An 11,715-nucleotide genomic window follows, 5' to 3' on the forward strand; every position below is an offset into this window, starting at 1 on the left:
CGGTGTAGAGGATTAAACTGATAGTATAGCTGTGTGGATACCGGAGTAAGCCGCTATACCTCATCACCATAGCGGTTTACTCCGGTATCCACACGGCTATACTATCAGTTTAATCCTCTACACCATTATACAGATAACTACCTTGACAAAGGCATTATGGTCGAAACGTTGGTACATTGTATGGTAATTCTATCAAATATTAAAATTTAATTTTGGCATTGATCTCCAGTACTCAGATTAGTGTATCTTAAACTCTGTTTTCAGACGGTCCAATATATACCACTCAGGGAACACTTACCTGCTCCAAAGATCATCACCAGCTTCTAACTAATGGCCATGCTACAGTCACTCAGGGAATAAGTTCAATATCAATATAAAGACAAGGGATATGTGCAACAGTAATGTCTGGAAGATCTGTGCAATTATTTAGTATGAATATGGAAATTTTCGCTGGAGCACTTAAGTGCTCCATGAGCGGTATATACTGTATTTTCACATACTGTCTATTCCTGACACTGGAGTGGCTTATAAACTTATGAAGTACAGTATATACTGTAGTTTGAAGTCTGGGGTCTGCCTATATGGGTTGAACTAGATGACCTTAAAGTCTTCCTTCAACCTTAAAAACTATATTATATATGGCTATTTTTCTGACGGTTTGGAATAACATGATACATGATTTTAGGGTTTTCTTCGTCTAGTCTCACTTGAATATAGGTCAATATTAAATAGTCTCCTGATGAGTCGCCTTTGGTGAGGATGATGAAACCCGTAGAAATGAGAGGCTTGGAGAGTGAGTGTGTATATGTCACCTCACCCTATATACTGAGACGTGAGGTATATGTTTTTTTCTATTACTCACCTGGCTAACCTTTGGGGGGTGAGTTATGAGTATAGTTTTACATTTGGAATTAATAAAGTTTAGTTCTATCCTTTGTCAGTGAATCTTCTAATCAAGGCATAATTTTATATATAATTATATATTATTATAATTTTTTTCTCAGTGAACTCATTCCTCATGTTTGGCCTTAATAAAATATAAACATTCATACTTCGTGTGCTGGTTCCTCTTCAGCGATGTCGAGACTCACTGTCCAGGTGTTTATGTGAGTTTGTTACATCACACGAGCCCTGCACCCAATCAGTGGCAGTTTCACCGTTCCCGCCTTCGGAAGTATTGAACATCAACAGGAAGCCAGGGCTGTGGCTGTTCTTTGACTGCCTCATGATACTCGACTTGTCTGAAGGTGGGGAGAGTGACGCCACCACTGAATGGGCGCACGGCTCACATAATGTGAAAACCTCAAAAGAAACCCAAGATTCAAGTGCCGACACCGCTGAAACGGTGCCAGAATGGAGGGTTTATATGTGTTTTTATTTTAACAGGACCAAACATGAGGAATGAGAAGGGGTTGTCCAACTAGTGGACAACTTTCTTAAACATCAAAAATCCCACACAGAGAAAAGTCATTATCATATCTAATGTGTGAGAAATGAATTACAGGAAAATCGTATTTTGTTGACCATCAAAAATAACTGACGGCAAGAAACTATATGTTATTGACAGATTGTACAAAAACATGATGCGCGCGGTGTGCGTTCAAGGATGGACTATTATATGGGCGTTTTATAGAATAAGCCAAATACTAACAGAAAATAAACTGGTGAAAGGTGTAGAGGTCACATGACATCTACTTAAGTACCCCTCTGACTCTGCCTTATTCTATATCTAACTGACGTATTCAAGGGCGGTTCATATATATGGACATTGGTTTTGGTTACTATCTAATATCCTATTTGAGGATTGAGCCTTTGGTTATATCTATAGATATCTAAATCAGTAAAGAATTGTTTGATATTGCATTTGTGGATTGGCATTTGATCATATAAATTGTGTTGGCACCCACAAACCCTCTGTGTCCAGATAATATATGGTATATCTTTTGCAATCCCTGGGGTTAGTGGTCTATTAGGGCTTCCTAGGGATAGACGCTGTGGAGCGGGGCACCATATCCGCTGGCCGTTAGGATGCCAACCTCCGCTATGTATTGCCTAAGGGGGATACATTGCCACATATGGGGACATTATAAGGGGAAAAATTTTAATATGGGGAAATATATTATATATATATAAATTTGCATGTGTGGCTAGCATGCAAATACATAAATATACAACCTGTGGCACTTCCCTTCTACAATCCACCCTTTGTCAAGGACTCGACAATGATATTTGAGGGAAGTGTTGTGCTGGGATTTATTTGCCTACTTAACCCCAATTATAACTAGTGACAGTTCAGGATGGAATGAATTCTGCACTTAGGTACCTAGACATTATCCACGAGGCCATCAGCTCTTCCCTGCCGTTCACCGTAACCCGACATTTCCATCCACAGAGTACACTTCTTTCTTGCAGTCTTCAGTCTCTTTGTTCCAGTCTTTTCTGCGTTCATGTCATTGTCAATCTTCTGGTATCTGCCTATCCCAAAGCCATCTTTCTCCATTTGTGACTGGTCAGACTCTGGAACGGCTTCACCTTCACTGTCCATAGGTCAGTCAACATCATTCTGTGTGCACCCGCCACCCTGCCAGACTTCACGTTACTCTCCTATAGCTTGATTCAGCAGGATTTTGAGTATTTCTGGCATGATGAGACTGCTGGATGTCACAGGTTTTTTTTTTTTTTTGGGGGGGTGTCCTCACTGACTCAGGCACTGGAAACGACTTTCATCAGACATGCATCACCAGGCACTTCTGTAGTCTTGATTGAAGATCATTGATGAGGTTCCTCCATGGATAGATACACAGATCTTTACTAGGCAGGTCAGAATTTCTTAAGTAGGGATATCACAATACCTAAGTTGACCGAGGGAAAGAACGCCGTCTAATTCTAACCGACATTCAATCCATCTCTTTCGAACTTCACCATTGCTAGGGTTAAAGTGGCAAATACCTTAGGCCGGTTTCACACGTCCAGATAATTCCGGTACCGGAAAAAAACGGTACCGGAATTATCTGTTTCTGTGGCACATCAGTGTGGCACACGTGTGCCTCCCGTGGGCCCACTGGGTACCACACGCACCGTGCAGGAGACAGCGCTAAAGTTTAGCGCTGTCCCCTGCATCGTGCTGAAGCCGCGATTCATATCTTCTGTGCAGCAGCGTTTGCTGTAAAGAAGATATGAATAATCCATTTTTTTAGTGGTATTTCGTGTTTAAAATAAAGCTCCATGTCCCCACCCCCTGCGCGCCCCCCCGCTGTTCTGAAAATACTCACCCGGCTCCCTCGTTGGCTGTCGCTGCTTCCTGTCCTGGCCGCACCTTCTACTGTATGCGGTCACGTAGGGCCGCTCATTTACAGTAATGAATATGCGGCTCCACCTCTATGGGAGGTGGAGCCGCATATTCATGACTTTAACCCCCTTCCCGACCTGTGACACAGCGTATGCGTCATGAAAGTCGGTGCCAATCCGACCTGTGACGCATATGCTGTGTCACAGAATGATCGCGTCCCTGCAGGCCGGGTGAAAGGGTTAACTCCAATTTCACCCGACATGCAGGGACAGGGGGAGTGGTACTTCAGCCCAGGGGGGGGGGTGGCTTCGCCCCCCCCCATGGCTACGATCGCTCTGATTGGCTGTTGAAAGTGAAACAGCCAATCAGAGCAATCTGTAATATTTCACCTATGAAAATTGGTGAAATATTACAATCCAGCCATGGCCGATGCTGCAATAGCATCTGCCATGGCTGGAGACCCCGATCTGCCCCCCCCACCGACTGACGGCGGCGATCTGCAGCCGCCGTCAGTGTTCCGTACCCCTCCGTCCTGTCCTAAGAGCCTTCCTCTCCCATCTGACCCTCCCCCGTCCTCCCCTCTGCCCCTCCCGCTGTCCGATCGCACCCCCCATACTTACCTAGTCCTGGTGTCCTCGGTCTTCTCGCATGGGCGCCGCCATCTTGGAAAATGGCGGGCGCATGCGCAGTGCGCCGGCCGAATCTGCCGGCCGGCAGATTCGTTCCTTGCACATTTTGATCGCTGCGATAGGTTCTATCACAGCGATCAAAATAAAAAAAATAGTAAATAAACCCCCCCCTTTATCACCCCCATAGGTAGAAACAATAATAAAATACTGAAAATATATTTATTTTTGTTTTTCTGTTAGGATTAGGGGTAGGGTAAGGGGTAGGGTTGCACTTAGGGATAGGGTTGCACTTAGGGTTGCACTTAGGGATAGGGTTGCACTTAGGGATAGGGTTGCACTTAGGGATAGGGTTGCACTTAGGGATAGGGCTGCACTTAGGGTTAGGGTTGCACTTAGGGTTGCACTTAGGGATAGGGTTGCACTTAGGGATAGGGTTAAAATTAGGGTTAGAATTAGGGTTAGGGTTACAATTAGGGTTAGAGTTAGGGTTAGAATTAGGGCTAGGGTTGGAATTAGGGTTAGAATTAGGCTATGTGCACATGGTGCAGATTTGGCTGCGGATCCGCAGCGGATTGGTCGCTGCGGATTCGTAGCAGTTTTCCATCACGTTTACAGTACCACGTAAACCTATGGAAAACCAAATCCGCTGTGCCCATGGTGCGGAAAATACAGCGTGGAAACGCTGCATTGTAATTTCCGCAGCATGTCAATTCTTTGTGCGGATTTCCGCAGCGTTTTACACCTGCTCCATAATAGGAATCCGCAGGTGAAATCCACACAAAAAACACTGGAAATCCACGGTAAATCCGCAGGTAAAGCGCAGTGCGTTTTACCTGCAGATTTTTCAAAAACAGTGCGGAAAAATCCGCACACAAATCCGCAACGTGGGCACATAGCCTTAGGGTTAGGGTTGGAATTAGAGTTAGGGTTGGAATTAGGGTTAAGACTAGGGTTAGGGGTGTGTTGGGGTTAGGGTTGGGAATAGGGTTAGGGGTGTGTTGGGGTTAGTGTTGGAGTTAGAATTGAGGGGTTTCCACTGTTTAGGCACATCAGGGGGTCTCCAAACGCGACATGGCGCCACCATTGATTCCAGCCAATCTTGCGTTGAAAAAGTCAAATGGTGCTCTCTCCCTTCCGAGCCCCGACGTGTGCCCAAACAGTGGTTTACCCCCACATATGGGGTACCAGCGTACTCAGGAGAAACTGGACAACAACTTTTGGGGTCGAATTTCTCCTGTAACCCTTGGGAAAATAAAAAATTGCAGGCTAAAAAATTATTTTTGAGGAAAGAAAAATTATTTTTTATTTTCACGGCTCTGCGTTATAAACTTCTGTGAAGCACTTGGGGGTTCTAAGTGCTCACTACACATCTAGATAAGTTCCTTTGGGGGTCTAGTTTCCAAAATAGGGTCACTTGTGGGGGGGTTCTACTGTTTAGGCACATCAGGGGCTCTGCAAACGCAACGTGACCCCCGCAGAGCATTCCATCAAAGTCTGCATTTCAAAAAGTCACTACTTCCCTTCCGAACCCCGACGTGTGCCCAAACAGTGGTTTACCCCCACATATGGGGTATCAGCGTACTCAGGAGAAACTGGACAACAACTTTTGGGGTCAAATTTCTCCTGTTACCCTTGGGAATATAAAAAATTGCGGGCTAAAAAAATCATTTTTGAGAAAAGAAAAATTATTTTTTATTTTCATGGCTCTGCGTTATAAACTTCTATGAAGCACTTGGGGGTTCAAAGTGCTCACCACACATCTAGATTAGTTCCTTTGGGGGTCTAGTTTCCAAAATGCGGTCACTTGTGGGGAGTTTCTACTGTTTAGGCACATCAGGGGCTCTGCAAACGCAACGTGACGCCCGCAGAGCATTCCATCAAAGTCTGCATTTCAAAATGTCACTACTTCCCTCCCGAACCCCGACGTGTGCCCGAACAGTGGTTTACCCCCACATATGGGGTATCAGCGTACACAGGAGAAACTGGACAATAACATTTGGGTTCCAATTTCTCCTGTTACCCTTGGGAAAATAAAAAATTCCCGGCTAAAAAATCATTTTTGAGGAAAGAAAAATTATTTTTTATTTTCACGGCTCTGCGTTATAAACTTCTGTGAAGCAGCTGGGGGTTTAAAGTGCTCACTGTGCATCTAGATAAGTTCCTTGGGGGGTCTAGTTTCCAAAATGGGGACACTTGTGGGGGAGCTCCAATGTTTAGGCACACAGGGGCTCTCCAAACGCGACATGGTGTCCGCTAACGATTGGAGCTAATTTTCCATTCAAAAAGTCAAATGGCGCGCCTTCCCTTCCGAGCCTCGCCGTGCACCCAAAAAGTGGTTTACCCCCACATATGAGGTATCGATGTACTCAGGAGAAATTGCCCAACAAATTTTAGGATCTATTTTATCCTGTTGCCCATGTGAAAATGAAAAAATTGAGGCTAAAAGAATTTTTTTGTGAAAAAAAAGTACTTTTTCATTTTTACGGATCAATTTGTGAAGCACCTGGGGGTTTAAAGTGCTCACTATGCATCTAGATAAGTTCCTTGGGGTGTCTAGTTTCCAAAATGGGGTCACTTGTGGGGGAGCTCCAATGTTTAGGCACACGGGGGCTCTCCAAACGCAACATGGTGTCCGCTAAAGATTGGAGCCAATTTTTCATTCAAAAAGTCAAATGGCGCTCCTTCGCTTCCGAGCCCTGCCGTGCCCCCAAACAGTGGTTTATCCCCACATATGATGTATCAGCGTATTCAGGACAAATTGGACAACAACTTTTGTGGTCCAGTTTCTCCTTTTACTCTTGGGAAAATAAAAAAATTGTTGCTAAAAGATCATTTTTGTGACTAAAAAGTTAAATGTTCACTTTTTCCTTCCATGTTGCTTCTGCTGCTGTGAAACACCTGAAGGGTCAATAAACTTCTTGAATGTGGTTTTGAGCACCTTGAGGGGTGCAGTTTTTAGAATGGTGTCACTTTTGGGTATTTTCAGCCATATAGAACCCTCAAACTGACTTCAAATGTGAGGCGGTCCCGAAAAAAAATGGTTTTGTAAATTGTGTTGTAAAAATGAGAAATCACTGGTCAAATTTTAACCCTTATAACTTCCTAGCAAAAAAAAATGTTGTTTCCAAAATTGTGCTGATGTAAAGTAGACATGTGGAAAATGTTATTTATTAACTATTTTGTGTTACATAACTCTCTGGCTTAACAGAATAAAAATTCAAAATGTGAAAATTGGAAAATTTTCAAAATTTTCGCCAAATTTCAGTTTTTTTCACAAATAAACGCAGAAATTATCGACCTAAATTTACCACTAACATGAAGCCCAATATGTCACGAAAAAACAATCTCAGAACCGCTAGGATCCGTTGAAGCGTTCCAGAGTTATTACCTCATAAAGGGACACTGGTCAGAATTGCAAAAAACGGCCAGGTCATTAAGGTTAAAATAGGCTGGGTCATGAAGGGGTTAATCGGCGGCCCCACGTGACCGCATACAGTAGAAGGTGCGGCCAGGACAGGAAGCAGCGACAGCCAACAAGGGAGCCGGGTGAGTATTTTTAGAACAGCGGGGGGGCGCACAGGGGGTGGTGACATGGAGCTTTATTTTAAACACGAAATACCACTAAAAAAATGGATTATTCATATCTTCTTTACAGCAAACGCTGCTGCACAGAAGATATGAATTGCGGCTTCAGCACCATGTGGGGGGGACAGCGCTTACTGGAGCGCTGTCTCCTGCACGGCACACGGAGAACGTCCGCGTGCGGTACGTGTTTTACACGGACCCATTGACTTTAATGGGTCCGTGTAATACATGCGCTCCCACGAACACTGACATGTCTCCGTGTTTGGCACATGGAGACACGGTCCGCAAAAAATCAATGACATCTGCACAGATGCATTGATTTTAATGTGTCTACGTGTGTCAGTGGCTCCGGTACGTGAGGAAACTGTCACCTCACGTACCAGAGCCACTGACGTGTGAAACCGGCCTTAGAAGGTGAGCGGACTTGTCCCTAAAGAACCTTACTCTTTTTTTCCTCCATTCACACAAGAAAACCCCAAAATAAATCTTCATACCTCCCGACCCAACACATTTACAGTAAGCAATAGTTACAATGCTCTGGGTGTTGAGGACAGAGTTGAGGTCATGTCCTGAACACTCATAAAAACATAAATAATATACAATTCATAAGGTTTCAAGACTTTTGATGTTAGGTCTCGAACCTTCTTTATCGGTTGCATTCATGCACTCCTGTCTGGTTTTCTTGTATCTGGTCGGCAAGTTTCTTTACCCTCCAGTAAACTAAGCACAGTCTAAGGTACATCACAATAACCAGGATCAGAAGGACAATCACTGGATGGATAAGTAAGTTGAAAAATGAGGTGGCTGTCGGGCTGTAGCCAAATAAACTCTCCCACCAGGAAACTTTTGAGTGTTTAGCTAAGGCTGGTTTCACACTTGCGTTTAAAAACGCAGCGTTTTAAACGCAAACGCAGGTGGTGAAAAAACGCGTGCAAACGCTGCGTTTTTTAGATGCATGCGTTTTTGCATGCTGTAAAAAAACGCGGTGTTTTGCCGCTCTTACATGCATTTTTTCCTGCGTTTGCGTTTTTGAAAAGCATGCTGAGAAGTGTGTGACAGCTGCCAATCATCAAAATCAACAAGAAAACCCACTATAAATAGAAATAGCTAGGGTTAGGGCCTAACCCTAACCCTACCCCTAACCCTAGGGATCCTAACTCTACCCCTAACCCTAGGGATCCTAACCCTACCCCTAGGGATCCTAACCCTACCCCTAACCCTAGGGATCCTAACCCTACCCCTAACCCTAGGGATCCTAACCCTGACCCTAGGGATCCTAACCCTACGCCTAACTCTAGCTATTTCTATTTATAGTGGGTTAGGGGTAGGGTTAGGATCCCTAGGGTTAGGGGTAGAGTTAGGATCCCTTTATCACCTTTATGGTGGGGGGTGGTTTAGCAGTGTGTATTCTTGTTTTTTTCTATAAAAACGCATGCGTTTTTAATGCAAACAAACGCATGTGCTTAAAAACGCATGCATTTACATAGACAGCAATACGTTTTTTTGCCGCAAAAAAAGCATGCGTTGTTTTGCGGCAAAAAAAGCCTCTAGAAATTACTACATGTTGCATTTCTGCAATCAAACGCAAGCAGAGAAAAAACGCATGCGTCGACAAACGCGGCAAAATGCATGCAAAAAAAACCGCATGCGTTTTTAATGTTAAACATAGGGGGAAAAACGCATGCGTTTTTTCTTCACAAACGCTGCAGATCAAAACGCAAGTGTGAAACCAGCCTTAAGCATTGGCAATCCTTATGATCTTTTTCCTATCATGTTCAAGCTGTATGGTGGCTTGATCCTCAGCCTCTTAAAGATTTCTGAGCATATCATCATCTTGACTGAAATCTAACAAGAGACGCTTGAGCTCGCGACCAATACCAAGAGGAATCTTCTTGTATGATGACTTGGTGATCCACCTTCGACCTACCAACTCCCTCCCCTCACCCAACTCTCTTTGTAAAGATATTATTGAGTTGGGGAGGCTCCGGTGGCCTTTGCTTGGTCGATGTGGATCCTAAAGGTTTCCTGTCATCTATGGGATTTCTTTTTTGTTGTCATTGGCCTCTGTACCCGTATCATGGTGTCGCCCATTACTTCAAGGACCTGGTAAGGTCCTTCCCAGTTTGCATCCCATGGCCCAGATAGGCGAAAAATTTTCACCATTACAGAGGGCATTGGTGTCTCCCCCTGTAGGTACGGTTTGTGCAACCGTAACGCAGCATGGGGCAGCTACTCCTTCAGGTTCCGTTGAACCTTTTGGAGGAGTTGAAAGAACGTGTCTCTGGCAATGGTACATTTCATGGGCTCAGACACTGGGGGCTCGTTGGGTAGACACAGTAACATTTTACGTCCAGTCATCAGCTTGAATGGAGTGACACCAGTACTGGTTGCCTCTGTTGCACGGATGCCCATTAGCACTGCCAGAAGCAAAGTTACCAATGAGGACCCCCTCTCCAAAAGTGCTTTAGAAAGCCGTGTTTTGAGGGTACGGTTCATTCTTTCCACAATGCCTGCTGACTGAGGGTAGTAAGGGACATGAAACCTCTGCTTTATGTCCAGAAGTCCACAAAGAGGTTTCATGACCTTACCCGTGAAATGTGTCCCTCTGTCTGATTCTATCACTCTGGGGATACCTTATCATGATAGAACCTGTTCCCAGAGAACCCGGGCAGTGGTGGTAGCTGAATCATTAACAGTGGGGATGGCTTCTACCCATTTGGAGAAGGCATCCACCACTACCAGCGGCAGTTACAAATTCTTGCTGGTAATGGTCCAATGTAATCAATTTGTATTGTGGACCATGGACCCTATGCTGGCGGTACTCGGTGCAGCTCTGGCTTCAGAGCCGATGCCTTTAGGTTAACCTGAGCACATACCAGGCATTATTGGGTGACTTCCTCTATCGTTTTGGACATACCAGACCAGTATAATTTGTCCCTCAGGAGGGACAGTAGCTTTTCCCTGCCAAGGTGTACAAACAATTGGTTTAGTCTGATCAGCTCTATCTGTAGATGCTGAGGGACTACTGGTAGAGGAAGTTGTTGTGTACCGGTATCATAACACAGGATCCCCTGACTTATTGTTCAGGCATGCTTTGCATCTGTGATGTGTGTCGTTAAAAGAGGAGCTTTAGCCTGTTCCTCCTCAAATGATACAGGTCCATCCTTGAGTCTGACCTGTCTCACTGCAATCTGGAATGCAGGAATCTGTTCAGTACCTGGTTTACTGCTGCAAATTTGGCCAATTCATCAGCCTTGTTATTCCCCAAGGTCAAAGACTGCTCTCACTAATGTGCTGGGACTTTAATAATTGCAGCCTCTGCCGGATGTGCCATGCCCCATTCCCAATTCCTTCAGGACAGTTACATGGGCCAGAGTTTTTTTCTGGCTGTCCACGAATCATTGTCTCTTTCATGTGTCCAGGTACAAGGTGAGGGATCGAACTGCGTATGAAGTATACGTCGCTATATATAGTTCGATTCCCTGAAGGATGAATGAGGAGACAGGCTCCTGTTCAGCCCGTTGTGCTGACATGTGACCTGGCAACCTAATGAGACTCTGGGTACCTGAGATCTCATCCAGCACAGCAAACCCATCACATACAGTACAGACCAAAAGTTTGGACACACCTTCTCATTTAAAGATTTTTCTGTATTTTCATGACTATGAAATTGTAAATTCACACTGAAGGCATCAAAACTATGAATTAACACATGTAGAATTATATACTTAACAAAAAAGTGAAACAACTGAAAATATGTCTTATATTCTAGGTTCTTCAAAGTAGCCACCTTTTGCTTTCATGACTGCTTTGCACACTCTTGGTATTCTCTTGATGAGCTTCAAGAGGTAGTCACCGGAAATGGTTTTCACTTCACAGGTGTGCCCTGTCAGGTTTAGTAAGTGGGATTTCTTGTCTTATAAATGGACTTGGGACCATCAGTTGTGTTGTGCAGAAGTCTGGTGGATACACAGCTGATAGTCCTACTGAATAGACTGTTTGAATTTGTATTATGGCAAGAAAAAAGCAGCTAAGTAAAGAAAAATGAGTGGCCATCATTACTTTAAGAAATGAAGGTCAGTCAGTCCGAAAAACTGGGAAAATTTTGAAAGTATCCCCAAGTGCAGTTGCAAAAACCATCAAGCGCTACAAAGAAACTGGCTCACATGACGACCGCCCCAGGAAAGGAAGACCAAGAGTCAACTCTGCTTC

Source organism: Ranitomeya variabilis, chromosome 4, assembly GCF_051348905.1.
Source record: "Ranitomeya variabilis isolate aRanVar5 chromosome 4, aRanVar5.hap1, whole genome shotgun sequence".
Taxonomy (NCBI): domain Eukaryota; kingdom Metazoa; phylum Chordata; class Amphibia; order Anura; family Dendrobatidae; genus Ranitomeya; species Ranitomeya variabilis.